Source organism: Sphaerodactylus townsendi, unplaced genomic scaffold (genome assembly GCF_021028975.2).
Source record: "Sphaerodactylus townsendi isolate TG3544 unplaced genomic scaffold, MPM_Stown_v2.3 scaffold_27, whole genome shotgun sequence".
NCBI classification, from domain to species: Eukaryota; Metazoa; Chordata; class Lepidosauria; order Squamata; family Sphaerodactylidae; genus Sphaerodactylus; species Sphaerodactylus townsendi.
The window spans coordinates 321,925-348,489 of NW_025950440.1; the positions used below are offsets into that span (position 1 = coordinate 321,925).

The 26,565-nt window shown below is 49.3% G+C and overlaps 1 protein-coding gene across 1 annotated transcript in view; it reads right to left on the bottom strand.

The window, feature by feature from the left end:
* The window catches only part of COMMD1 (copper metabolism domain containing 1), a 133,964-nt gene that overhangs the window by 82,016 nt on the left and 25,383 nt on the right, over nucleotides 1-26,565 (bottom strand). The window lies entirely within an intron of this gene.

The following is a 26,565-nucleotide window of genomic DNA, read 5'->3' on the forward strand; positions in this document are numbered from 1 at the left end:
TTCCACAACCCGGGCGATGGGCCAGCTTCGGTATGGAGACCTTTATCTCGCATGTAGGGAGGAGACCTCCGTTCCCATGGGAAGCCGGGAGGGGGATGGGATGGATAGAGTTATAACCCGTGCTTCTGGCGAAATATTATTCCTGCCACGGCGGTAATGCGAGCTTTGTGATGTCTGGAATAAACGGTCTTTACACCCAAAAGCCTTTTATTTCTGCTTCTATGGAATTCCTTACATTGTGGCAGGAATCCGTCGTTCATCTATCTTCCTAGTGCAGTGGACCTCTGGTGTCTCGGCATGGAGAGGTTGAATATTCCTGTGGAAGGTTCGGTAGCTCCCCAAAGAGGGCTCCGAGTTTCCCTTCTGGATTTGAGGAACCGCTGGAGAACGGGTCTCGCTGGTGACTCTTCTTTCCTCGCCCTCAGATCAAAGCACGTAGTCTCCTTACCCGCTGGAACGAGGGACGGAAGACGCACCATGGGGACTTACATGAGTCGCTTGGGGCGCTTGTCTATGGATCGAGCCTGTGGATCGGATATCTACCCGCTGTGATGGATTACAAACCTCAGATGCAACCTGTCACCGGAGGAGACGGGCCTGACCACCTTCATGCGCAACACAGGAATCCACTGAACGCATTCCTGACTCGTGATTTTGGTGATGCTCCCCAAAGATCCACTGCGGGTATAGGCACTGGTCTGGCCCCAAGACCACCGCTGAAACTGGGACTATACCGGGACAGAGGGTATCCGGTACCGCTCTCCCATCGAACCCCCCAGATCCCGGACCAGCTGCTGCATCTGAGATGCCCCGCGGAGCCACCGTGGGCACGACGCCCCGCGCCTTTCAGTATGAAGAGGGAGTCCGGAGAAAGCCTGCACTCCCATCCGATCTATTCGGCCTCTCCCATCGTAAAAGAGAGCTGGGATGAGGAAGTGGGCCGACTGGGCGCAGATGCCCAAGAAGCATGGGGCCCGGAACGGCAGATATGGGAAGAGGGAACGAGAACAGCTGCAGCAAGAGCCGCGAAAACCTGCAAAGAGACCGGGAACAGCAGCAAAAGCTAAATCCAACTCAATTGGACCCAGGCTACAAAGACGCTTGCAACGCAATATATGCGCGAGAATCTATCAGTCCATGATAAAGTCCTGGAACACTCCAAACTGGACTTTACAGCTGCCAACGCCGAAAGCTGCTTCCAGGCCTTATGCGACGCGAAAGTGAACTTACTGCAGCTGTTCAACGGGACTTAACTTCGGCTAAATTGGAACGGCAGAGAAAGCAGCTTTGCATGCGCATCTCAGGATTTATCATTGGACTCAAGCAAGGAGAGAGAGCTGGCTGGCCTTTGGGAGAGGGAACTGAAGAAGCAGCAGACCAGGACAACCTAAGTTGGAGTCTACGCTGTCACTGGTACAGCCGGGCGCCAGAGGGGTGACGCTTGTTGGGTCCCAAGCCACCTTCCAAGCTGACCGGGTTTCCGTTCCGGAACGCCAGCTGTCTACCGGGCGTTGGTAATTTCCACCTCCACCGAGCCCCCCGCCGGGCAACCGCTGCCTCAACCTGCTCGCTAACCTGCGAACCGCCTCGCCAAGCGGGCTTCAAGGGCCGGAAGAGGGATACTACAGACCTCCAATTCTGCCTGCTTCGATGGGGACCGCCTAAACTTCCCTACTTCATCGCAACTCCGGATGCCCACATGGAGGACTCGCGACGCATTTATATCGGTCTTGAGCTGAAAATACTGACATCGCTCAGTCCTGGATGGGGCGGCAGCCGCACTGGTTTGTGACTCTTTTGAACCTGCAAGATGAAGATACTCGCACGGTGCCCGCGTTCCTCCAAGCCTTAAGGGCTCGCTCAAGATCCGGTGCTGAAAATGAAGCTATCCGGGCATTCATCAAATCTATTCAGCAAGGCAACCGGGCCATTGCAGAATTTGCCCGCGGAATTTCGTGGCGGCTGCTGCTCGACTCCTCCTGAGTGGCCTGAGCGCATGAAATGCCATCACTTCTCGGATGCTGTCGACGCAAGTTGCGTTGAACGGTGTTTTAATTCGATCCCCGCGACTATCGCTGATTGATCGAATTGGGATCCCAGGTGGCGCCTGCTTAACAATACGCTGCGTCGGGGCCCACTTCAAAACCCGCCATCATTACCTCCTCACCATCATACCACTCGCCAAGCTCCAGTCAGCCTCTACCGGTGACTACCTCCGAGCGCCGCCGCCGACTGGGATTGTGTCTTACTTCGCGGAGGACCAGGTCATCTGCCGCCAACTGCCCAAAACAGAAGCAATCACCCGCCGCTACGCATTCCCATCTGCCAAGCCACCACGCGAAACGGGTCAGCTTCCAACAGGCTCGCCCAAGGCAAAGTTATCGGCGCTTTACCCAGAGGAGGGGGAAGCAGCTGTTTGCCTTTCTTCAGCCCCCATGGACATGGGTTCAATTCCAGATCGTGAGTGAAGGCAGCCCCATTACAATCCAAGCTGCTTTCTGGCCAACCCCGCTAAAGCATACCTCGTGATTATAGCCTCAGCCCTTGTAGATTCTTGGCTGCTCCATTGCTTAATGCATGGAGGAACCAGGTCTAGACCAAGTCCCCCTGGCTAAGCTTCCATACCATTCACCCAAATGGACGGCAGTCCCCCTCGAGCGTAAGGACCTGCCCAGTTCAAAACGCAACTGCTCCTCCTCTCACACTCATTGGGAGAAAATACTAGTTTTATTCTGGCCAGTGGCCAAACACTCCATAGTTCTGGGCATGCCATGGTTGTTGTTGCATGAACCAAAATTTCTTTGGAAAGAAAGGATCTTAGAATTCACTGACCTCCCCAAGCGGTGAACACATGAATTGGGGAAAACTCGCTTCTCCCCTGACACACACACCCCTGGCCTTCATCAGCCATGCACGCCTAATTGTTCTTTATCTTCTACTGGCATTCCCCACCGCTTACCAAGATTTAGCCAGAGTATTTCAGGAGCAAGAATGCCATCAGTTGCCACCCCATAGAGACACTGACTGCAAAATCAAATACAGCCAGCGCAACTGCCCAAAGGTAGAATCTACCGCGATGAGTCCCAATGAGGAGAAGGAACTTCGTGGACAAGAACCTCGCCGCTGGTTCATATCGGCAATAAACAATACATGCCAGTTCTGTATTGTTTGTAAAAAAAGAAAGATGGCTCTTTAATGGCTCTGCACAGATTATCGAGGGACTCAATGCAGTCTCTGTCCAATAAATACCCTTTGCCATTAATCAAGGACCTTTAGACGATTGGGCAAGGGACGATCTTTACTTCAGTTGGACTTGAGAGAAGCTTACTACAGGGTCAGGAATTGCAGAAGGCTGGTGAACACTTGACTGCATTTAACACGCAAGTTTGACAGTTTGAAATACCTTTAATAATGCCATTCGGGTTAAGTGTAAATTCCCGGAGCTTCTTTATGGCCCTTATCAACGAAATGTTCCCATGATTTATTGTACAAGGAGAAGTTGTGTACTTAGATGACGCTTTTAATTTATTCAAGAAAACCATGGAGGAGCATGAAGCCGCTGGTTCGAAGGCTATTGGAAACGCTTGTGCTCAACAACTCCCTTTGCCAAACTTTCAAATGCTGTTTCCACCCAAAACCCTCTATTGACTATTTGGCAAGTTACCGGATCCTCAGCCTGAGGGCCTAAAAAATGGATCCTGCTAAGATTGATGCAGTCCTCCAATGGTCTGCCCCCACCAACCGAAAAGGAGCTCCAATCTTTTCTGGTTTTGCTATAATTTCTATCGTGGACTTTATAATTCCCAATTCGAACTGACTCTCCCACTCACAGACCTCTTACGCAATATAAGGGTAAAGATCCACCGACTGCCAAACCCGGGGCCTTTCCTGGTCTAAGAATGTCAGACAGCCTTTCAGCTTTAAAATCTGCTTTTACTAATCAACCTATCCTGAAGCACCCTGATCCAGATCTCCCATTTGTGGTTCAATGGATGCCTCGGACAAAGCGCTTTGGGGCAGCCCTGTTGCAGAGAAATAAAGATGATAGGCTGGTTCTGCAGTGCTTATTTATCAAAGAAATTCCTCCGTGCTGAGCTTAACTGGACTGTAGGGGATAAAGAGATCATGCGCCATCAAAGTAGCACTTCCCACTTGGTTCCCACTGGCTGGAAGGGGCTAAACACCCTTTCTAAGTTTGGTCGGATCACAAGAACTTGGCACGCCTCTCTCCACCCCTCAAGATAAAGTCCGCTGGCAACTTCGCTTGGGCCGCATTTCTTTTCCTCGTTTCTCTTTCTATCGGTCCATTTTTTCCCCGAAACACCAATAAACTGGCTGGATGCTACCGCTACTTACCCGGGAGGGGGGGGTGGAGCTGCTCACGGGACATTCCGGTGTAACTGCTCCTCTCCTCTCCAATTGTGGCTGGCTGTCACCGATCTCAGACGCCCACCCTCCTTCTCCTCGCCCATTCCCAGCCTGGTCTCTCCTTTCCTACTGGAACTCGAGGAGGCGGGCTGCACGAAGCCACCGGGCGGAGGGAAGGTGACTCCCACCATGCTTTGGTGGAATGGTGTTTCATGGGCGGGGATTGTTGGCACGGCCTCCCTCCGTAGCAGGTTCTCGAGGCCTCGTCATGATGTTCCGGCCAGCTGGACATTTTGGCTTTCTCAAAACTCTGCATTTGGCCCGTTTTGTATGCTGACGCTACGCAAGGGACATTGAGACGTGATATTAAAGGTTGCTCTGTTTCAGCGTGAAATAAGAACGCTCCGGAAAACCCCATGGTCTATTGAAACTCCTCTCCGTGTAATACCTCGCCTCTGGAAGTCATCTCCATGGATTTTATTACAGACGGCTAGAAAGTCATGGCAACACGGGTCCTGTGGGTGGTGGTGGATCTATTTTCTAAACAAGCTCCATTTCATCCCATGTACTTCCATCCCTCCGGGCTTCCTGCTAGCGCTGCCTGTTCATTCAGCATATTTATCGCTTCACACTACCTCGCTAAGGGTCTCCTAATCGCTGGCCCCACTCCATTCTCCAAAGTTCTGGAAAGCTTTTCTAGGGTTTGTTAGCTCGCTGCTGCTGTCACTCTCTACCACGCCTCAAAGTGACGATCGTGAGTCAGAGAGAACTTAACAGAACCCTGGAGCAGTATTTACGCTAGAATACATACTAATTACCACTCAAGACAATTGGTGTGAGCTAATTCCGCTTTGCAGAATACCTATAATAATGCGGTTCATAGCAGTACAAAAGACCCCTTCGGAATTGTGGGTCTCATCGCCTCTTTCCTCCTGCTGTCGGGGAACTATTCCGCGTGAAGCATTTGGACCCACCGGAGTTTCCGCAGTGGGATTTCATCTCTGGCCGAGGGGTGGAAATGGTCCAGACTGCTTTACAGCAGGCTAAAGACTCCCAAAAGCTTCGTTACGGATAAGCAATCACCGGATTTCTCGGCGCGGTGGGCTTCAGTGCATTTGTCTACCAAAAATCCCAGAGACGGCATAACCCTTTTCAAACTAGGCAAAAGATTCTGCGGACCTTTTCTAGGATTACTAAAGTGATTAATGATGCTCACTGCCCGCTTGGACTTCAGCTCTAATTTCTCTTGTAGTAATATCCATCCTGTTCTTCCATTCCAGTTTACCCAAGGAGGCTCCCTGCTTCCGATGCCTGGTAACGACTCGGCCGGAGAGACCCCAATCACTCACCAGACTATTATTACGTACAAGCATTACGCCGTGAATTGACGCCATCCTGACTCTCGCTTTTAATCGCGAAACGCTTTGGCAATATTTGCAGTCTCTTGGGTGGGGTATTCTCTGGGTATAATCAATGGGTCTATTCCAAAATATTGACGCTCCTCATTTCTGCTTCTCTCCATCGACCTTCCGCACAAACCTGGGGGGGGAGGAAGCCCTTTTAAGGGAGGCAGAGGTGTAAAGGGATTCAGTGGTGTTGATGAGCCGGTCAGCCAGCCTGGCCTTGACTCACATCTCCACAACCCATGGATGAGCAATAGCTTTCATATGAGGACCTTATCTCAAGGTAGGGAGATGAGGACCCTCCCGTCCTACGGGGAAGCCGGGAGGGGGGATTGGGATGGATAGAGTTATAACCTGTGCTTCTGGCGGGAAATGTTATTCCTGCCACGGCGTGTACGTGAGCTTTCTAGGATGTCTGAATAAACGGTCTTTTACACCCAAAAGCCTTTTATTTCTGCTTCTATGGAATTCCTTACACTGAGAAGTCTTCCCCTAACTTAGGTAGCTCTTCCATTGGAGAAACAGCCACTTACATTGGAGGAAGGCTCTTTCTCACAATGCTAGAACCAGGGGGCAGCCATTGAAAATGCTGGGGGGAAGAGTTAGGACTAATAAAAGGAAACATTTCTTCACACAACGTGTGATTGGTGTTTGGAATATGCTGCCACAGGAGGTGGTGATGGCCACTCACCTGGATAGTTTTAAAAGGGGCTTGGACAGATTTATGGAGGAGAAGTCGACCTGTGGCTACCAATCTTGATCCTCCTTGATCTGAGGTTGCAAATGCCTTAGCAGACCAGGTGCTCAGGAGCAGCAGCAGAAGGCCATTGCTTTCACATCCTGCATGTGAGCTCCCAAAGGCATCTGGTGGGTCACTGCGAGTAGCAGAGTGCTGGACAAGATCAGTGGTGGGATCCAAAAATTTTAGTAACAGGTTCCCTCGCCAGCCCCCCCTCAGCAAAGGGGGCAGAGGCGTACCTAGGCAAACCTGAGTCCTGGGCAAAACCTGAGCAGCCACCCCACCACGACCCCAAAAATTTTTTTTGCACCAGGTCATTTCTAAATCATCATCACATTATAGAAAATGCTCCAACTCACAAATCTGAACACAGCAATGGTGAAACACACAGGTTCTTTGATAGAGACTGGTGAGATAAAAGGTACGACAGGCTGAGAATCAATGAATTGCAGTACCTGAAAGGGATTAACTCAGTTCAGGGAGTTACATTATTAGTCGCAATTCCTATATGGAACCTTCACGTTCAAAGGCAGTGTGCTTCTCGGGGAGGCGAGGGCGTGGAGGTGGAAAAGCGGACCCTATGAGTAACTCTCTCTCGGCACACAGAAATAATTAGTAACCCACTCTCGGGAACTGGTGAGAACCTGCTGGATCCCACCTCTGGACTAGATGGACTCTGGCCTGTTCCAGCAGGCTCTTGCTTATGTTCTTAAGGCTCCTAAGAGGATGGTTGGACACACCCCATCTTTTCTTCCCTCACCTGACACATCAGAGGCGCATCCTGCCATCCTTGGGTGTTCAAAAGCAGGCAAGTACTTCCACAAACACTGTTGTCTGGGTGGCACCCCAAGTCACTCCCAATTGTTTCTGCTTCCCAAAGCTTTTAATGAATGATCTCTTCATATCCTTTTTCTGTTGTGCCTTTAGCCTGAAAACCATTACATCGGTTTTAAGTGGTTCAGTGGTTTGTTTTGATGCTCTGGGTTCTAATCAAAGTTTTATTATGTTTCTTGTGTGTTTATTTTTAATATGTTTTATTTTATAAGCTGTTTTGACAGCTGCAACCTGGCACACGGCAACCCTGTAAGAGAATCTGGTATCTTCGGCTATTCCTTGATTGGCGGCTTCACGCGAGAAAGAAAGAAGCACATTTTGTACTCGAAGGAAAGAATAACATTTACTCCTCTGAAGATGATAACTCAAAATGACTTGCTAGCGACCATAACATATGTTATTCATTAGGCTTCCAGCTTTTGTGATCCGTGGTACGATTTTCAATGACGCCGTTCTATTCTTCCTGTGTAATTGTCTCATTTGTGTTTCGTTACGAGTGGCAAATCGATTGTCTTGTTCTACGTAACCAGATTTTTCCCCCAAACAGACTTAATGCATTTAAACATTCTTCAGTGTAACTGTATGTTTTTCAAAACAGACTGTGCATACATTTTTCATAGTTAGTGGGTAGGGTTTCCGTCCCTTCCTTTTATCCTGTTGTGCTTTTTTGTACGTTATTTTGTAGGCCCCTTGGAGAAGGAGCATAAAAAATAATTCTAACTAACTAACTAACTAACTAACTAACTAACTAACTAACTAACTAACTAACTAACTAACTAACTAACTAAAACAGAGACCACTGCTGTAAGCAACTTTGAGCACCCCCCTTTGGGGGAAGAAAATCAGGGTATAAATTTATACAGTAAATCAATAAATCTATAACAGTTAAAATGTGCATCTGTTTTCTTCAGGGCTGGCAGGACTTGCAAACTGTTAAGTGGGTCCCAGGGTGTGATGAGACCTAAAAGAAGAAGAACTGTTTAGATTTAGACCCTGCTTTTCCCAACCATAAGGAATCTCAAAGTGGCTTACAAACGCCTTCCCTTCCTCTCCCCACAACAGATGCCTTGTGAGGTAGTGGGGGTCGAGAGAATTCTGAGAGAATTATGACCAGCCTAAGTCCCCAACCAAGCTTCTCTTGTGGGACAGCTTCAACAGTTACTTTCAGACTCTCCGACACATTTTGAACTTTCAGTCCTAAGTCCAATCGTGTCCTAACAAAGCCATGTATCACCCTCCGGACCTCCTTCCTTTGGATCGGTTTCTGGATCTGACCTGTCACCCCAACCTTGAAGATGGTTGACTTCCATGCATATTTGTGTGTGTGCCATCAAGTCATAGCTGACTTGACGATGACCCCGCAGGGTTTTCACAACAGGAGAGGTGGTGTATGTGGGTAGAAGACCCAAACGTGCTTCCCCAAAAGATGACCCAAAAGTGATACGAGCCAGGTCTTGCGGGAGCCCCATAGGGTTTTCAAGGCAAAAGACCTTTGGAGGTGGTTTGTCGTTGCCTGCCTTCATGTCACAACCCTGGCATTCCCTAGGGGTCTCCCAGCCAAATACTCGCCAAGGTCAGGGCTGAGGATGGGACTGGCTGAAGGTCACCCAGGAAGCTTATGTAACCCCCATGCTCAGAATGGGTTGACCCAGTAAGGGGTGGAGACTCAAAGCAGCAAGAGGCTGCAGCAGACCTCATGTAGTTGGAGGAGACAAGGCGACCAGACTCGGACCTTGATTTGTATAAGCCCTTAACACCTTAAGGTAACTGCAATATTGTTGGGAACTACTGGGAAGGTAGTTGTTTATTTGTTGCTATGTTGTAAATGTTGGAGTTTATTGTTTCAGGGTTTCTTTTTGTGGTTGTAATGGGTGAGAGTTCTCCTGGAAACCTTCATCATATTGTGGTTGTAATGGGTGAGAGTTCTCCTGGAAACCTTCATCATATTGTGGTTGTAATGGGTGAGAGTTCTCCTGGAAACCTTCATCATATTGTGGTTGTAATGGGTGAGAGTTCTCCTGGAAACCTTCATCATATTGTGGTTGTAATGGGTGAGAGTTCTCCTGGAAACCTTCATCATATTGTGGTTGTAATGGATGAGAGTTCTCCTGGAAACCTTCATCATATTGTGGTTGTAATGGGTGAGAATTCTCCTGGAAACCTTCATCATATTCTTATTGCCCTGTTTACTGGCTGTGCACCTGACCATCTGACCATCTGCCAGCCGCCTCCCAGAATTTGTCCACTCCCAGGTCTTGATCGCCAGGGTGTGATGCCAGACGCCCCTTATTATTAATTATTAACTATTTATTGTGGATTGCTGCTGCTATAGTTTTAAGATTTGTATTTTAACTGGGGTTATTCGATTTGTTTTATTATGGTTGTTCTCGTTTTGTTGTACTCCGCCCTGAGCCCTTCGGGGGTAGGGCAGTTTATCAAATCGAATTAATCATCATCATCATCATCATCATCATCATCATCATCATCATCATCATCATCATCATCATCATCATCATCATCATCATCATCATCATCATGTTGCATGTTGAATCCTATTCATCAAGCCCTTGGAGTCTTCAGGAGCCAACCCACTTGCAAAGAAGAATTGGACTTGGCAGTATCAGTAGACTGTAAATACAAGGACTTGAAAATGCAACCTGAACAGGGCCTTGAAGTGTGATGTTAAATGTTGATGTTATATGTGATGTGTTAAGAAAGTAAACCATTTTGTTTTTAAAAATTGTTGCAAACTCATTCCAGGTTCCGCCCCACAGAACCCACAAGCTGAGGTTACACTTACATGGTGCAAATGTGGACTTGCATCTGGATCTCCCAAGTCCTGGTCTGACACCTGAACCACTAACCCATGCTGGCTCTCCTACATGCATAAAGGATACAGCCCTTGCATGGGTACCTATTAGGATAACAGGAGACAGGAGTAAACTGTAGCCCCTAGAACTGGGGAAAAAAAGATGATGACTTTTGTTCTAGCACAGCGTCCTTTTTGTGGCCAACGGCTGCACTGAAATTTGGACATACGGATGGCACTGGATTGGGGTTTAGGAAACCCTGCTCAGCTATGAGGTTTGTTAGACAGCTTTGGGAAGGTGACATTCACTGAATGCTCAGAAAGGTAGTTCCGGATAGGGTAAATCAGATTGCTCTGAGCACATTGGAAGTAAAAACGGCCTGCAAAAATGACAGGAAAGAAGATTTACATTAAACCCCAGGAGCAGCAGTGGCGTAGTGGTTAAGAGCAGATGGACTCTAACCTGGAGGAACCGGGTTTGATTCCCCGCTCTGCCGCTTGAGCTGTGGATAGGTTTCTGGGGAATTCGGATTAGCCGGTGCACTCCCAACACACGCCAGCTGGGTGACCTTGGGCTAGTCACAGTTCTTCTGAGCTCTCTCAGCCCCACCTACCTCACAGGGTGTCTGTTGTGTGTGTGGGGGGGGGGGGAAGGGAAAGGAGTTTGTAAGCTCCTTTGAGTCTCCTTACAGGAGAGAAAGGGGGGGGGTTATAAATCAACTTCTCCTCCTCCTCCTTCAAATTCATATAAATGCCGCTGCTGACATTATCAACTCTGCCCCTCTGCCCCCCCGCCCCTTTAGCCTGCACTAAGGTCGTCTTGTTCTGGACAGGTATTCAACTATCTGAGGAATTTGCAGAGCAGGACTTTCTTGCCTCTCCACTCCACTATGCCCACTGAAAGCCCCGATAATATTGCCTTGAAGAAGAAGAGGAGGAGGAGGAGGAGGAGGAGGAGGAGGAGTTTGGATTTATATCCCCCCTTTCTCTCCTGTAGGAGACTCAAAGGGGCTTACAATCTCCTTGCCCTTCCCCCCTCACAACAAACACCCTGTGAGGTAGGTGAGGCTGAGAGAGCTCCGAGAAGCTGTGACTAGCCCAAGGACACCCAGCTGGCATGTGTGGGAGTGCACAGGCTAATCTGAATTCCCCAGATAAGCCTCCACAGCTCAGGCGGCAGAGCTGGGAATCAAACCCGGTTCCTCCAGATTAGATACACGAGATCTTAACCTCCTAAGAACATAAGAACATAAGAACAAGCCAGCTGGATCAGACCAAAGTCCATCTAGTCCAGCTCTCTGCTACTCGCAGTGGCCCACCAGGTGCCTTTGGGAGCTCACATGCAGGATGTGAACGCAATGGCCTTCTGCGGCTGTTGCTCCCGAGCACCTGGTCTGTTAAGGCATTTGCAATCTCAGATCAAGGAGGATCAAGATTGGTAGCCATAAATCGACTTCTCCTCCATAAATCTGTCCAAGCCCCTTTTAAAGCTATAAAGGTTAGTGGCCCAACAATTACCTCCCTGTGGTATATGGTTCTGTTCACCAATCACACGTTGCGTGAAGAAGCGTTTCCTTTTATTAGTCCTAATTCTCCCCCCCAGCATTTTCTACTGAATGCCCCCTGGTTCTAGTATTGTGAGAAAGAGAGAAAAATTCCTCTCTGTCAACATTTTCTACCCCATGCATAATTTTGTAGACTTCAATCATATCCCCCCTCAGCCGCCTCCTCTCCAAACTAAAGAGTCCCAAAAGCCGGTGCCCCTCTCCCCATAGGGAAGGTGCTCCAGTCCCTCAATCATCCTTGTTGCCCTTCTCTGCACTTTTTCTATCTCCTCAATATCCTTTTTGAGATGCGGCGACCAGAACTGGACACAGTACTCCAAGTGCGGTCGAACCACGGCTTTATATAAGGGCATGACAATCTTTGCAGTTTTATTATCAATTCCTTTTCTAATGATCCCCAGCATAGAGTTTGCCTTTTTTACAGCTGCCATGCATTGAGTTGACATTCCCATGGAACTATCAACTAAGACGCCTTAAACTCTTTCATGGTTCACAGACCGATAGCACTGACCCCTGTAGCGCAGTATGTGAAGTTTGGATTTTTTGCCCCTATGTGCATCACTTTACATTTTGCTACATTGGAACTGCATTTGCCATTTCTGAGCCTACTCACCTAATTTATCAAGGTCCGCTTGGAGCTCTTCGCAATCCTTTGTGGTTCTCACCACCCTACATAATTTGGTATCATCTGCAAATCCTAGCCACTGACGCTACCCACCCCTACCTTGTTATTCTCACTTTGCCACCCGCGCATTCCGCTGTATGTTTCAGCCATTTTGGGACTGCCGTTTTGCTGCTGCGGCCGCCCTGTCATGGCAGAATTCCAAATGTGCTCACTGGATCCCAAAGGCGGGGAACTCCGACGCAGGGGGAATGAGGAGGAGCCAGGGGAAATTGCCACCAGCTCTTCCACGAACCGAAAGGCCTTTCCTTGGAGGAACTGTGCGGTTGGACCCAGTCCATTCTTTCAGATACACAGGAGCCTTCTAGCAAAAGAATATCTTACATGCAAGCAGGAAAAAGGAAACATCATTTTTAAAGCTTCGAGCCGTCGAGAGAAAGAACAAAGAACAAATCGATTACCGTTTCCTGCGTTCAAAACCACCGGCTGTTCAAATCCTCCAGTGAAACGATCCTAAATCCCACCAGTGTAAGGAATTACACTCTATCAGATTAAAAAGCATATACAGTACAGGATATACATGTTAGGACGAAGGAAATCTACTGGCATTTAGTAATTTCCAGGAGAAAGTCTGCCACTATCATACAGAGGGGAGGATCAGGGTTGTCCAACAAGTAGTGTAATCTAATTAAATTGGGGAGATGGGGTAAATGTAAAGGAGTGAGATTCACAAACTTGGATCTGATTTTCTTGAATCTGAGACAGTGTAGTAATTGGTGGGCCAGAGATTCAACTGAGCCATTGTTACATGGGCACAATCTTTTAGCCTATCAAAAGAATGGTTTTGTCCCTCCTAATATTTTTTTTATTCCAATTCCAATTCCAAAGCCTTTATTGGCATTATAAATTACAGAGTTAGTAGAAAAGGGGTATTTATCTACTAACTGAGACATTAAAACATTAAAATCCATTATTATTATTTTTTTATTAGTCCGTAAGGAAAACAACCATAGAACACACAGCAGGAGATACAAATATAAGTTCATTTTACGCTATCAGAGAAACAGGGTCTGACAGGCACGTAATACTGGCGGGAAAGAACAACTGTTCAAATCCAGGGGGAAAAATACTCTTTGGTTCCAGAGACAGAACTTTACTTGTTAACGGCTATGGCTGCAGCCCAAAAATTGGCCAGGCCCGGCCAAACAGGCATTTTCTTTAGCAAACCCTGTAAATTGTAGATTGCTGCCAGCCTGCTGCACAATGAAATGAAACGCTGACAGGGACAAAACCCAATTCAGCCACATGCCCGGTATCAGTTGTCTGGCTGCCTCACAGACAGGAAGACATTGAAGGAAAGACAAGAAGTTGTCACTTGGTCGCGGATTGTATTCTAATTCTGCCACTGCTGCACATTTTTGGGGCCTTTCACTGGTAACAGGCCCCAGCCTGGGTAGATGAAAGGAAGTGTGAGAAGAGAAATGTTTGATTTTGCTAAAAGGAATGGTTCCAGATCGCTGGGTTGGATCCTAACAGCTTTTCTGCTCGATCTCTTCCAATCCCTGTTCTCACTGTAACCCATGGTCCCACGGGGTTCTTGTCCACGTGGTCCCACGATCCTTGGGACAGCTTTTACGCTGCTCAGAAGGCTCTCTGCTTCTAATTCCACCCTTCGAAACACCCTCAGATCCGGTGATCACCGTCCTCCATTCCTGCTTTTCGCAGTCCAGAGTCGGCATTTGACCATGCCAGCATCTGTCAGTATGTTCAGCCATCACTGACTGCTGCAGAACCAGGAACGTGCCCAAACGTGGCGTAGGAGGTTAAGAGCTCGTGTATCTAATCTAGAGGAACCGGGTTTGATTCTCCGCTCTGCCGCCTGAGCTGTGGAGGCTTATCTGGGGAATTCAGATTAGCCTGTGCACTCCCACACACGCCAGCTGGGTGACCGTGGGCTAGTCACAGCTTCTCGGAGCTCTCTCAGCCCCACCTTCCTCACAGGGTGTTTGTTGTGAGGGGGGAAGGGCAAGGAGATTGTCAGCCCCTTTGAGTCTCCTACAGGAGAGAAAGGGAGGATATAAATCCAAACTCCTCCTCCTACTCTCTTCTTCTTCTTCTTCTTCTTCTTCTTCTTCTCCTTCTCCTTCTTCTTCTCCTTCTCCTCCTTCTCCTTCTCCTCCTCCTCTTCCTCTTCTTCTCCTTCTCCTTCTTCTAACAGAGCACTGGAACCACGAAAGTTGCCACCATATCACGAAATCAAGGCTCAGGAGAGCCATGCTTGTTTCTACAAAACCTGGGTCCTTTTTTCCAGATATTCTGAAACCAGCTGAGTTCTCAATGATTTTATTGAAAATAAAAACAGAAAATAAGAAAACGTTCGATACAGATATTTCTCAGTGGAATGGCGCCGTTCCTTCAGGCTTGTCTGAGCCCCCTTGGGCTCCGAGATGCACACAGGAGCCCAGCCTGGATTAGAATCTCCCAAGTCTTTGTTCCTAACTTCTCAGGAAAACTTGCTTCCTGCCATGCGGCAAATAGGGCTTCCTTTTGGTCCTCCACGCAGAGATCAAAGAGCTCGTCAGGCTCGTGTGACTTTTTGCACGTGGTCCCACAATCCGTGGCACAGCTTTTACGCTGCTCAGAAGGCTCTCTGCTTCCATCTTTCACCGGTGGAAAAGCTGGCTGGATAAAGGCCACCACTGGGAGGATTTCACCCCAAGGATTTCACCCCAACTCCAGGTGCTGAGGAGCAGGTGCTCAGGAGCAGCAGCAGCAGGCGGCCATTGCTTTCACATCCTGCCTGTGAGCTCCCAAAGGCACCTGGTGGGCCACTGCGAGTAGCAGAGTGCTGGACGAGATGGACTCTGGTCTGATCCAGCAGGCTCGTTCTTATGTTCCACCCTTCCACTGAAGAAGAAGAATTGGTTTTCATATCACACTTTTCTCTGCTTTTAAGGAGACTCAACGTGGCTTACAAACACCTTCCCTTCCTTTCCCCACAGCAGACACCTTGCAAGGCAGGTGGGGCTGAGAGAGTTCTGAAAGGACTATGACTGGCCCAGAGTCTCCCAGCAGGGCTCCCATGGAGGAACGAGGAATCAAATCCAGTTCTCCAGATCAGAATCCGTTGCTCTTAACCTCCACACCATGCTGGCTTGAAGCCTTAAGGAGCCATCCTCCCGCAGAAGAGCAACTGGACTCCTTGGGAGACGAGTAGATCCACCCCACTGGCTCGGACCCCTCGCCAATTTGGCTCCGTAGGTCAGCCAGTGTTCTCTGCCATTATGAACTGCAATGAAAAGTTGCTCCTCACACTCCAGAACGAAGCCGATTCCCTCCCTCGCATTCCGTTGCATCGCAAAGGGCGGGCCCAGCTTCCAGACTCGCCCAGGATAATTACGAACGGTTTAATTACAGTCACAGCTGTCAAGACCTTTCAAGTTTGATGGGCAAGAGTCGGGCCAAGGGAAGGGAACGTCCCAGTCCTGTCGCAGACTTCACCAATCACTTTTCTCATCCCGGCCCATTTGGGCCCACGCAGAGAACCGAATCTATCTCTACCGTGTTTCCCCGAATTTTTGCTCCCAAAGATGTGCTATGTCTTATTTTCAGGGGATGTCTTCTTTTTCTGTGTTCTGTTCATCGGGCATGCTTCCAAACAAAAACTTTGCTATGTCTTACTTTCGGGGGATGCCTTATATTTCGCACTTCAGCAAAACCTCTACTATGCCTTATTTTTCGGGGATGTCTTATATTAGGGGAAACAGGGTAACGCTTGCTCCATCTGCTGCCACAAGCGGAATAATGGATGGGAGACGGGGTGGTTTTTGGAGAAGAGTTCTTCACAGCATGGATCTCCAAAGCTGTTGTCAAGGAAACGGCACGGGACCAGCCATCCATATTTTTTCCAGATTTGACCCTGTCCATCATTTCGCTAAACCAACAAGGACCCCCGTGAACTGAGGAGGTGGCGAGGAGCGTTTTCCTCACTTCCCGCTACAAAAGCCATCTTCCCACCCTCCTCCGCCTGTCCCTGAACCTGGCTAATTGGAGAACAAGAGCCGATGTACATCGATCTACACAGAAGTCATTTTAAACTGCTCTCCATGATGTATGGAAGGGGTTCATAGCAGGAAGAAGAAGAAGAGTTTTGGATTTATATCCCCCCTTTCACTTATCTGGCCATGCTACCATCTAAAGAGACTTTTCAACTTCTGAAGAGAAGGCTGTTTGACCAGGAACATCAGATCCTACTGGAAAAGGCTTCCAGGACTTGTTCACCTTTAGCTATAGGTATCACCTACATTGGTAATAAGGGGGCTCAATACTTGCACCAGATAACCGTGCTCAGGCTCCGTAGAGCAATGATGTTGGCCCGTTGCAATGCCCTTCCATCAGCCGTATCAACAGGGAGATTCACTAAAACCCCTTACCATCAAAGGCTATGCACATGCAACGGGAATTGTGTTGACTCTATAGACCATATTTTACTTTATTGTCCACTTTACACAGGACCCAGAGTCAAATACTTGTCACCCCTGCTACTCAAAAAAGAGTATGCATCTGACGTGCAAAAGATTACCTTTCTGTTGGACAGCCCCAGTAGTGATGCAAACGATGCAGTCACCAAATTTTTGGATCTGTATATAAAACAGCGCTTTAGGAGCAAATCCTGAACATCAGCCTCTCTACCTGTACATTTATTTTAGCTTCCCTCTACTTGGTTAAGTGGATCTGTGTATATAATGTTGTTATGCCAATAAAGGTTCTTTGTTTGTTTGTTTGTTTGTTTCCCCCCCCCTTTCACTCCTGCAGGAGACTCAAAGGGGCTGACAATCTCCTTGCCCTTCCCCCCTCACAACAAACACCCTGTGGGGTAGGTGGGGCTGAGAGAGCTCCGAGAAGCTGTGACTAGCCCAAGGTCACCCAGCTGGCGTGTGGGGGAGTGCACAGGCTAATCTGAATTCCCCAGAGAAGCCTCCACAGCTCAGGCGGCAGAGCGGGGAATCAAACCCGGTTCCTCCACAGCTCAGGCGGCAGAGCTGGGAATCAAACCCGGTTCCTCCACAGCTCAGGCGGCAGAGCTGGGAATCAAACCCGGTTCCTCCACAGCTCAGGCGGCAGAGCTGGGAATCAAACCCGGCACTCCCTCCACAGCTCAGGCGGCAGAGCTGGGAATCAAACCCGGTTCCTCCACAGCTCAGGCGGCAGAGCTGGGAATCAAACCCGGTTCCTCCACAGCTCAGGCGGCAGAGCTGGGAATCAAACCCGGTTCCTCCACAGCTCAGGCGGCAGAGCGGGGAATCAAACCCGGTTCCTCCACAGCTCAGGCAGCAGAGCGGGGAATCAAACCCGGTTCCTCCACAGCTCAGGCGGCAGAGCGGGGAATCAAACCCGGCTCTTAACCTCCTACGCCATTGCTGCTCCGCCTCCCCCAGAGGTGACCTACAACTCCTGGACAGCATCGAGAGTGCCAAATTAGAAACCTCTGGGATTTCAGGCAGATCTCCCCAGGTGCAGAGCTGGCTGGTGGTGGCGCAGGGTTGCCAGTCCCGGGGTTGGGATACACCTAGAGATTTTGTGGGGCTTGTGGAGGGAGGGACCACAGCGTGGCGTAATACCGTACAGTCCACCTCCAGAGTTCTCCTGGGGAACTGAGCACTGGGGTTTGGAGATGAGCTGTGATTCCAGGAGATTCCCAGGCCCCACCCACAGGCTGGCAACCCTAGTTGTCAGACAAGACACTCTGGTACTTGAGTCAGAACACTTACGGTTAAAAAAAAAAAAGGTTTCTACTGTATAGTACCAGAGCTCTTCAAATACTTCAGCATGCCATGAGGTTGTGTCTGGGGGTCACCTGAAGTGGCATCGCTCCATCGCTGGTGCCATCACTGTGATGCCAGCCTAGGCCTCGACTCACTGGAAAGTCCCCCAAGCCCCTTGGTTGCCAGGAGGGACCTGGTGGCAACCCGACAGATTTACCCTCTTTCCCCCTGTTCAGGCAACTTCATCAGGCCATGTGAGTACAGAGGTGGGGATGGGGATGATCAGGGTACATGTGACTACAGAGGTGGGGATGATCAGGGGCCTGGAGACCAAACCCCACGAAGAACGGTCGAGGGCCTTGGGAATAGGTTCAGTCTGGGTAACAGGAGGGCGAGGAGAGACATGACTGCTCTCTTGAAGTATTTGGAGGCCTGTCACTTGGGAGGAGGGCAGGGAGCTGCTCCTGTGGGCAGCAACGGATTGGACTTGCAATAACAGGTATAAATTATGGGCAGAAAGGCACCAGCTGGATACTAGAGGGGTTCTGCAGTGGAATCAGAAGCCTAGGAAGAAGAAGAAGAAGAAGAGTTTGGATTTATATCCCCCCTTTCTCTCCTGCAGGAGACTCAAAGGGGCTTACAATCTCCTTGCCCTTCCCCCCTCACAACAAACACCCTGTGAGGTGGGTGGGGCTGAGAGAGCTCCGAGAAGCTGTGACTAGCCCAAGGTCACCCAGCTGGCGTGTGTGGGAGTGTACAGGCTAATCTGAATTCCCCCAAGGAAGGTGGTGAGCTCTCCCTCACTGGCTGCCTTCAAGCAACGGCTGGATGAACACCTGTCAAAAAATGCTCTATACCTGCAAGGCTGATGCGAATTGTAGTCCATGAATGGACACCTCTGCTCTAGACAGATTCTGCATTGAGGAGGGGGTAGGACTCCGCAGTCTGTTGGGCCCCTTCCAATTCCATGATTCCACGTTTTAACAATTCAGCAAGTTCACTGGAGAAAAACTAAGCACGTGATGGATACAGAAAAGACCGAACAGCCAGCCTGATGCTGTGGTTCGGAGTGTCTAGTATCAGGTTCCAGTATCAGGTTCGAATCCCTGCTTCTGAAATGAATGGTCCCTTCCAACCCTATGATTCTATGATATGGGGCCAGATACGAGGCGTGAGTGGACAAGAAACCCCGGCAGAGTGGACAAGAAACAGTTTATGAAACAAATGCTATAACAACCATTAAGCCAGTGAGAGAGAAATTATAAAAACGGGGCGGAATTAATACAGGGACGCTACAACTGCACAGGGCAAAACTCGCACCGAAAAGCCGCACCCTACCCTGACTGCCTTATATGGTTCCCATCCCTGTCTCCATAGCTCAGTGGTCTGCAACCTGCGGCTCTCCAGATGTTCATGGACTACAATTCCCATCAGCCCCTGCCACCATGGCCAATTGGCTGATGGGAATTGTAGTCCATGAACATCTGGAAAGCCGCAGCTGATCCCAGTAGGCCAGACCCACCCCCACTGGGAAGCAAGAGATCAACTCTCTACGAAGGCGGTCTCACTACTGTTCAGTTTTGGGGAACAAACATCTGCCCGCCCTGTGCAGGGCCTTACGTGCTCTCTATTATGGGAATGTTAACCTCCAGGAAAACTGGCAGCCATGCTTGAGGTCTGTGAATGAACGAGGGCTGTCCTGAGGCCTACCGGCTGCAGTTCCACTCCCTAACCCTAAGGCAGTGGTGGCTAACCTTTGGCACTCCAGATGTTATGGACTACAATTCCCATCAGCCCCTACAATTGGTCATGCTGGCAGGGGCTGATGGGAATTGTAGTCCATAACATCTGGAGTGCTAAAGGTTCGCCACCACGGCCCTAAGGCATGGGATCGTGACAGCAGACTTAGGGGCTACATGATGCACACAGTGGAACATACAAATATGGGCTTCACCTGAACGGTATTACTGTCACTGCCTATGGGGTAATGTGTGTTTGAAAAACTATACACACACGAACACCTAAACCTGCCTACCTAGCCGGGAAAGGCTGGCATCAAATCTATCATCCGGTCACAGTAGGGTGTGGCCATATGCCAGAAACGAGGTTTTGATGGGAAGCGTTTAAGAAAGCAATATTCAAAAGCAGTCGGCAGTGGTTAGGGGAAAGTCCTCTCGTGTGATTACGGTGGATTTGTTTTTACTACCAGAGGCAAATCGACATGTGCATGCTTGCTAAGGTTAGACGGTTTGGTTGGTGCTACACCACAATTTCCTCTTGAACTTACTGGGGGGAATTCAAGTTTCTCCCGCCCCTCTAATCTCTGTCCACAAAGAAATGCCTCCAACTATTACCCACAGAAGTTTTGAGAAGTCCAAAGGCTTTGGTAACAAAATCTGCAAAACAGAAACTAATCTACGTAATACCTGGTGTTTTGATTTTTCCTGTCAACTTGCAGCCGACTTATGGCAGCCCAGCGGGGTTTGCAAAGCAAGGGATGATAAGGGTTGTTTGCCATTGTCTTCTTCTGAGTAGCAGCCATGGACTTCCTTGGTGGTCTCCCATTCAAGTACTAACCAAGGCCGACCCTGCTTGGCTTCCAAGAACTGATGAGAACGACCCATTGGATACTTACCATGAAGGGGTCTTCTCCTGGGTGGTTGTAGGCCATCTTGTGGGGTTGCTTCCACCAGTCGTCGAAGAGGCAGGAAATATCTGTCGGTCACTTCCTGTTAGCTGAAGCGGCCATTTTAGACCACAGTATCTGACGTAGCCGAGTAACAACTGACACAACATTAACAATAAAACAAGTGGAAAAAACATACAACTAGAAGATACTGAACTATAAAACTGCAAAACTAATACTAAGTCATGAACTCTGGTATATTAGTGGGGGAGCACGAAATTGGAAAGAAATCAGAACAGGGAGGGTCAAGATGGCCTACAACCACCCAGGAGAAGACCCCTTCACGGTAAGTATCCAATGGGTCGTTGTCCTGGATGGTGTAGGCCATCTTGTTGGGACTCCCCAAGCAGTATCCATCCTCAATAAAAGGGCGGGTTCTGTTAATCTCCAATAACGTGCTCCAGGATCCTCCTCCCGAAGGAGGCCTGCAAGGCATCTACAGACGTTAACCTGTAATGCCGAACAAAGGAGGAGGGGGAGGCCCAAGTAGCCGCCCTACAAATATCCTCCAAGGAAACATGTTTCACAAGTGTAGCATTAGCCGCTGCACACCTGGTGGAGTGTGCCATAATTCCCGTAGGAACTGGGAGCTGGAGGACCCTGTGTGCCTCTGCGATACAAGCCCTCAGGTTTGAACTAATGGCTGCTGCGGACATGGGCTCGCCCAGCCTGGGGGGTGCCCCATTAATGAACAGGGCCTCAGACTTTCTAATCTGTTCAGTGCGTATGAGAAATGCCTTAAGAGAACGTCTCATGTCGAGATGGTGCCAGAGTCCTTCCCTAGGGTGAGTGGGCTTAGGACAGAAGTTCGATAGAACAACATCCTGCTTTAGATGGAACCCAGTAGCTACCTTGGGCCTGAAGGAGGGGTCCAGTCATAGCACCACCCTGTCGGGGAAAAGTATGCAGAAGTTTGAGTTACTAGACATGGCCCTAATCTCTTGATACCCTTCTAGCTGATGTTATGGCTACTAGAAACAATACCTTCATCCTTAACCATCTGAGGTGGATGGTCTGGACAGGCTCAAATGGGGACTTACTTAGGGCGTCAAGGACGACATGCAACCTCCAGGAGGGAAACGTGTGTGCAACAGGAGGCTGTAGCTGCTTGACACCCTACAGAAACTTGAGAATATCCAGATGCCTGGTGATCGGCACCCCTTGTATCTCCAGCAGAACTGTGGCAAGGGCAGCTAGCTGGCGACGGAGGGTAGAAGCCCTGACCGAACCCTTCCTGGAGGAACTCTAAGATGTGGACAGATGAGGGTGTCTCCGGATCAAGGTGCTTACGCCTGCTCCACCTGACAAAGGCCTTCCAGGACGAGTTGTAAATATTGATGGTGGACTTTCTTCTAGCGGCCAGCATAGTGTTCACCACCCTGTTGGAATAGCCCTTCTTTCTTAGCCCTCTCCTCTCAAGAGCCACGCGGTCAGACTGAGCCACTCGGGGTCTGGATGAAGAATGGGCCCCTGAGAGAAAAGGTCTGGTCTGCTGGGAAGGTGGATCGGTTCGTCCATAGACATCTCCTGAACTACCGAGAACCACGGCCTCCTTGGCCAGAAGGGGGCCACAAGGATCATCTCGCTGCACTGCTGCTGGACCCGTCTGAGCACTCTGGACACACCGGCAGGGGAGAGAAGGCATAGAGGAGCCCCGGTGGCCAAGGGACTGCAAAGGCATCCATGGCCCAGGCCCGATGATGATAAAACCTGCTGATGAAGACCGGAACCTGAGCGTTCTCTGGGGTGGCAAAGAGGTCGATGACCGGAGATCCCCACCTTGAGACTAGGAATTGGAAGACTTCCCTACTCCGAGTGTAATATTCTGGTCCTGCTCAGCCAGTCCGCTTCCGTATTTAGACAGCCCCGGACATGCTCAGCCTGGAGAGAAGCCAGGTTGCTCTCCACCCACCGCAGGATCTTGAAGGCCTCCCTGTGGGGACTGGATGACCGAGATCCCCCCTAATGGTTGAAATAACACTTTGCCGAGATGTTGTCCGTATGGATGACTACATGGGAGTGGCGGATCGTCTGCTGGAACTGTCGAAGTGCTAGGAATATTGCATTGACTTCCAGGATGTTGATAGGAGCTTGGGCCTGGGAGCTGGTCCAGAATCCCTGTGCTACTTGCGTGTCGAGCTTGGCTCCCCAGTCACTGAAGCTGGCATCTGTGTAAATGTGAAACTGCTGAAGTGGTGCAAACACCTTTCCTTTGGATAGATTGTTCTGACAAGTCCACCATTTCAGACTGAGGCATACGGAAGGGGGGATGACCAAGGAGCGATCCTTCTTGAGAATTATCCTCCTGGCAAAAGGCCGAAGAAAAGCCTGCAAGGGCCTCGCATGCATCCTCCCCCATTGAATGAGATCGATGGTAGAGAGGAGGAGTCCCAGGAGGCTGGCTAGTTGGAGGAGCGTGGAGGACCGTGCTGCAAGCACCTGCAATGAGGCCTTCTGGATTTTCTGCACCTTGTGACTTGGGACGAATAGAGAACACACCGTAGTATCGATCATGGCTCCCAGGTGCTCCATTCTCTGAGAGGGGGTGAGTACACTCTTCTCCTGGTTGATGATGAAACCATAGGAACAGAGGAGGTTCTGGACTTGGGCGACATCCTGAGCTGCCTGGCTGCGTGATCTGGACTGAATCAGGATATCGTCCAGGTAGGGGTGCAAGTGGGCCCCCTGTTGTCTCAGGAACGCGATGGGAGCCACAGGACCTTGGTGAAGACCCAGGGAGCCGTGGCCAGGCCGCACGGAAGAGCCACGTACTGATAGTGGTGGCCCTCTATCGAGAACCAAAGGTAGCGGTAATGGCTCGGGTGAATGGGGACGTGCAAGTAGGCCTCTGCCAGGTCCAAAGAGGTGAGGAAGTCTCCCTCAGAGCTCACGACAAACACTGCTCTCCTCGATGAGGCAGGAAGATACTGGGGTCTAAAATGGCCACTTCAGCTAACAGGAAGTGACTGACAGATATTTCCTGCCTCTTCGACGACTGGTGGAAGCAACCCAACAAGATGGCCTACACCATCCAGGAGAACAGGCTTTCCTCGGCTATCCAGGTCAGGACATATGTATAATTAGGACCCACTTAATGAGCTGTAACAATGTGTGAGTTTCAAGTTCATCTTCATCGGAATGGATGTTACAGTTTTTCAAAGTTCAAAACGGTAACCAAAAAAAGTATGAAAGGAAGATGGAAACCGCACTAGGCAAACTGTGGTACTCTCACAAAACCTGCTTGCCAGTTTAACAAAATCGGCTAAAAGACAACACATCTTTGAGCTGTGTAAAAAGAGAAGATTTCCTTCAAATGATGGATTATTTGCTGCGACCTTATCTACAAACCAGCTGTACAGTCCCAAAGTGGAATTCACATTGTGTATCAATTAAAAACAGACTGCTCCCTTCCACTAATCACTTCACTTGGTTGCTAAGCTATTCTGTGCATAGTAAATTTACAGGTAACTCTGTTCTACAAAGTCAGAGGGCAGAGGAATGTTACTGCCTGTAATCAGGGATATCTGGTAGTTCATAATATTTAAAATAAGGGAAGAAAAGGAAGGAGGTAGAACAGCAAAGGGAAGGAATACACATGGTGTCTTTCCATAGTCTATATACCCTTCCTTAGGATGCGGTCAGAATATAACAGCAGAGACAGCACATTTAAAGGAATATGCACATCCAGAAAGTATGTTAGATTATGAACAGACTAGCAATAAAGCCCGTTGAGAGACAAAATACAATGGGCTCTAGACAACTGTGAGTTGTCGCCAATATGCCTTGGATGCGCTTGTGTCAGCGCAACCTACCGCTCCCGTTCACACACTTGTGCAGCTCTTTAAAAAGTGAGTTGTCACCAATATGCCCTGCTTTTTATATAGATAGATATACCCATCCTGTGTAAGATTAACAACTTTCACTTGAGACATGATAAGACTCCACACAACAATAATTTGTTCCCATTTACAACAGACACTTTATGGAGACATTATTTAAAAAGTGCCCTGAACTGAATGTTCCAGGCTAGCCCAATCTTGGAAGCTTAGCTGGATTAGCCCTGGTAGGTATTTGCATAGGAGACCACCAATGAATACCAGGGTTGTAATGCACAGCCAGGTAATGGTAAGCCACCTCTAAACATCTCCACTCTTCAAAAGTCTACAGGGTTGCCATAGCTCGGCTGTCACTTGAAAGCAGGAGTGGAGCGCTCACGAGGACATGTAGGGTCATGTGTCCATGGGCACAGGCCAGGTGGTCATGTGGGGGGGGCAGAAAATCACCCCCTATCTCTCCCCACCTGGTGGAGGCCGCTGCCAGACGCCCCTTGGCCCCGTGCCGCCAGGCCCGGCAGAGGCTGCAGCCGGGCACCCCTCAGCACAGCCCCGCCAGGCTGCCCGGGACCATCGCCGGCTATGGTAAGTGAGGCTCAGGGGAGGATGTGGGGGGGGGGGGCTCCTGGAGTAGGTGTTGCCCTGAACGCCATTTTGCCCTGCTACGCCTCTGCTTGACAGCAAAAGAAAGAAAGGAAGGAAGGAAGGAAGGAAGGAAGGAAGGAAGGAAGGAAGGAAGGAAGGAAGGAAGGAAGGAAGGAAGGAAGGAAGGAAGGAAGGAAGGAAGGAAGGAAGGAAGGAAGGAAGGAAGGAAGGAAGGAAGGAAGGAAGGAAGGAAGGAAGGAGCATTTCTTGTAGCTTATAGGACACAATCAAACACCATAGGAATAATCATGGAACAATTGCTATAAATCTCAAACAAACTTAGCTGAGAAGGTTTTTATGATTATAAAGGGTAATCTTCAGATGTCCCTCCTTGTCTTTTCATCAAGGACAGAATACAAATGTAACAGAACAACAGCCTGGTGAATAAATTAAAGCGATCTTCGCTGATTAACCATGTGAGTTTTGAGTTGATTATTTAACCAAGTATATTTGCATACAAGAAAAACAACTGTCCTAAGGAAAAAGCACGACACAGGAAAACTGGCAACGGGCATCCAACCAAAAGAGGTATTCTATTAAGGTGGCAGTTCCCAATTTTTCCAGTATTGAGACTCTCAAGCCCACTTCTATGTGGCATGGTGACCCACCTGAGACTGGCCCAAGGTTTTTGGGTGCTTTAGGTGAACTAGGACTCTGGCATTCAGCACTTCACTTTCTATTGTGGCCAACCAGATGTTCTTGGGAACATCCACTTGCCTCCACTATGAAACACAAGCAAGTGGCATTCCAACATATACACTTTTTGCATATGGAAGGTTTCGTTCCCCCTCCCCACTCCATTACTGTCTCTAACCGCCACCCCCACCCCGCCCAAGACTCTAAGAAATTCATCATCAAAGACACATTTTATTTGATCGACCTGTATATGCAATGAAGAAAAAAACTCCCAACTAATGTAGGACACAGTGGTGGGATCCAAAAATTTTAGTAACAGGTTCCCACGGTGGTGGGATTCAAATTGTGGCGTAGCGCCAATGGGACTGGGCGGGGCATGACGGGGGTGTGGCCGGGCATTCCGGGGGCAGGGCATTCCTGGGCGGGGCTGTGGCAAGGATGCAGCCGCTGCGCCGGTCCTTGGGCGGGAAACGAATGCATGGAGGCGCAGGCTGCCATGCATGCCGGTGCACCTCCTACTGGACTGCTTCAAGTTCTGCGCGCTACTGCTGAGAGGAGGGGCGTAACTAAGGCAAAAATCACGTGGTAAAATCACCAATTAGTAACCCCCTCTCGGCACACACAAATAATTAGTAGCCTACTCTCGGGAACCTGTGAGAA